We start from the raw sequence: 2861 nt of genomic DNA, 5'->3' as shown, positions 1-2861 counted from the left end.
TCACCATCAGGGAGCTGGAGAACGAGTCGCCGTTGTGCAGTTACGCTTGGTGCTTTTTGTGGGGTTTCCCGAACTATAAACCCCGTTTTTGTCTGCCTGTCGCGGGTGCAGACCCGAATAGCTGAGTTCTGCAGAGCACGGTTGGGCTGTTGGCTGATAAGAGACCCACGCCCAGCTTTGGCTTATGTTCCTGTGTGTGCAATCCTGCATTCATGATTGCATGCACCTGTACGTGCATGCGCACCACACATGCGCATACACGTTTTTCAGTCCTCTCCCACGTTTAACGAGAGGAAGGAGTGGAAAGGAGCCTCGTGGGTGCAGGATTGCCGGCAATCTGAGTGGAGCAGGTGCGGAGCTCTTCCAGATCCGGTGTTTTGCAAGGGCTCTGCCCTTGGGCTTGGTCGTCAGCGGGGAGAGTATTTACACAACACTCATGACCAGAAGTGCTTCAGATACAAAAAAAAAACAAACAAAAAAAAAACAACCAAACAAAAAAAAACACAAAAACCCAAAACATCTCTTGGGGTTGTTAGGTCAAGAGTTATTTAATAGGGAGGGTCCTGGGGGAGTTAAGGTTGCCTGGAAGTCAGGTGGTGCTTGGGGAAGTGCTTCAGCACGTAGCTCGGTAGAACAGCGGTAGCCTCGGTGCACATCACTCTGAGACTTGAGGACGCGAGGTAAGTAGCTATTTCAAGACTTTAACTCAACTAAAAAGAAACACAAACGTACAGATGTGGAGGCTTTGGTCCTGACGCAGAAGCCTGTTTGGAAATCACAATGGAAGAAATGTCCCTGGCTGTGCTTTTATTTGAAGTCAGGAACAATGTGATACCGAGAGACAGTCGGAAGACTCCACAGAAGGGGGGGTGTGAGAGGGGAGTATAGCGGTAGGAGGTGGACAAGGCAGTGCAGCGGAGGAGTGCCTGGTAACTGGACGTGAGGAAAGGCCACAAGTCACTGACATCAACAGACGCTGCTGAGGCGACTCCAGCAACTCCTTTCTCTACAGCCCCATTTTATTTTGAACAGCCCACCTGGAAGGGCACGGCTGTGTCTGTCCGTGAGGATGACAGGCGGCTTCCACCGGGCCCGTGTCAGCAGAGGGGCTGCATGAAGAGGTGCGGGGGGACGGGGCTGCAGGGCAGCAGCTCCGGGGCGGGCAGGGGGCCGGCAGGGGGCAGGAGCTGCTCACCCGGCCGCGGCCGCTTTGCCCCCGCAGCCCCTCGTGGCTCTGATGGATTTTCTCCGGCGGCCGGGCCGTGCTCTCGGCAGGGTGAGGGCTGGGGGAGCGCAGCCGAGGAGCCGGCCCGGGTCGTGCCAAGGGAGCTTGGGCAGAGCGGGGGGGCCGCGGGCAGCTCCCGGGCTGAGCCCCCGGGGCTGAGGCGGGGCCGGGGCGGGCCCCGCGCCCGTGAGGAGCCGCCCCTGCCCCGGCCCCATCCCCGGCCCCGGCCCGCACGGGAAGTGATGTTGCCCTGACGGAAAAGGCGATTTACAGCCCAAAAACACGGACGCGGCGCTGCCGGAGCCGCGGGGTGGCGGGGCCGGGCAGGTAGGCGGGCGGCGGGGCGAGGCGAGGCTGAGGGGACGCCCGTGGGGCACGGCGGGGCCGGAGCGGCTCCCGCAGCCCTCGGAGGGGCTTCGGCGCCCCGTGGGGCTCCGCCGGGCGGTGCTAGCGGGCGGCCGCGCTTCCCCTGCGGGCTCTGGGCTGCGCTGGGGCCGGGCCGGCGCTGCTGCAGCGCGGCGAAGGGGCCTCGGGCCTGGCGGGGCAGCGGCTGCGGCAGCGGCGCCTCGCCCGCAGCAGGAGGCGTGCTCGGCGCGGACAGCCGGCATGAGTTAAAAATAAACTGAAAATAAGGCTTTTTTGGTGAGTTACTGAGGGAGCGGTGCGAGCGTGGTTCCTCTGGCTGGTCAGGAGCTGGGTCTCGTGTCTGAGGGGCTGTGACACCTGGTGCTGCTTTCCCGGACCGCCTGCCACAAGGGCTCAGGGGGCCTCAGCCTGGTTTGCTTGGGCCAAACTCACAGTTTGATGACTTTAGATCTGAGGATTGCTAAAGCCATCAGGAAGACTTCTTAGTTTTTCTAATTCTAGTAGCAGCATCGTTATTTAGTACCGGTTGTAGTTTTTGTGCTACTGGCGAGGTGTAAGGGACGTGCCTGGAGCTGTCAGAAGCACCCAGCATCACTTCTTGGCTCTCCTTGGAGATGCGTGAGGTGTGTTTTGAGCCTGTTGATGGTGTGACTGCTTGAACAGTTCACGTATTGGTTAGCACGTACAAGTTTTTCATCGGAGTAACACATGCTTGGAGTAGGAGTCCCCCTAGGCACTCCTGGAAAGGTGATCTTTGTATTTACTGCTGGTACTGAAACTCTACAAAACGCCTGCTGGGTCCCATACGTGAAATATGTTAGCGCCACTGATCCATTTCTAAGGTCACTTCTGTGTGCCTGGTCTTGGAAACTTGCTCCTATGTAGAATTGTCTTCTCAGTCCTTGTTTCTCTTCATAGACATGTAGTACTTTTGTGACTGTTCCAAAATTATTTTCTAGTCAGAAAAAAAGTGTCTAATTGAATATGCATTTCAAATGTGAATACGTTATTGTAGGAATAGTATTTGTGATGCTAAAGGGTTTGTCTCAAAAGTGTGTTTGAAGAGATAGAAAAAAGAACAGCACATTCCTGTGTTTCTAGTTCAGGGCTCTAATTTTACACCTGCTTAATTTGTTCCAGAAAGGAGTTCTGGGTGGGAAGCATCTGCTACGGCATACACTGTTGCATTTTTAGAGTTAATAAAATTTCTCATCTGGGACCAGATATCTAAAACCAGACTGTAAGTTTGTTTTCATCGCTATCTTTAAAC

At 55.9% G+C, this 2861-nt stretch overlaps 1 protein-coding gene across 5 annotated transcripts in view; it reads left to right on the top strand.

Annotated features, from left to right (window-relative positions):
* Positions 1–657: 657 nt before the first annotated feature.
* Positions 658–2861, top strand: part of RAB27A (RAB27A, member RAS oncogene family) — a 35572-nt gene continuing 33368 nt past the window's right edge. For 2 of the 5 annotated variants that reach the window (XM_027467041.3, XM_027467040.3), the window contains exon 1: positions 1394–1552. The gene's annotated coding sequence lies outside the window, so the exon portion shown is untranslated. Of the gene's footprint in view, positions 681–1393; positions 1553–2861 lie in introns of those variants that run through there. The other 3 variants (XM_072043358.1, XM_027467038.3, XM_027467042.3) reach the window with 3 other exon arrangements.

The sequence above is a fragment of the Anas platyrhynchos genome, chromosome 11, assembly GCF_047663525.1.
Source record: "Anas platyrhynchos isolate ZD024472 breed Pekin duck chromosome 11, IASCAAS_PekinDuck_T2T, whole genome shotgun sequence".
Classification (NCBI taxonomy): Eukaryota; Metazoa; Chordata; class Aves; order Anseriformes; family Anatidae; genus Anas; species Anas platyrhynchos.
Note: the sequence above shows the minus strand (reverse complement) of the source record. Positions and strands in the feature narration are given on the sequence as shown.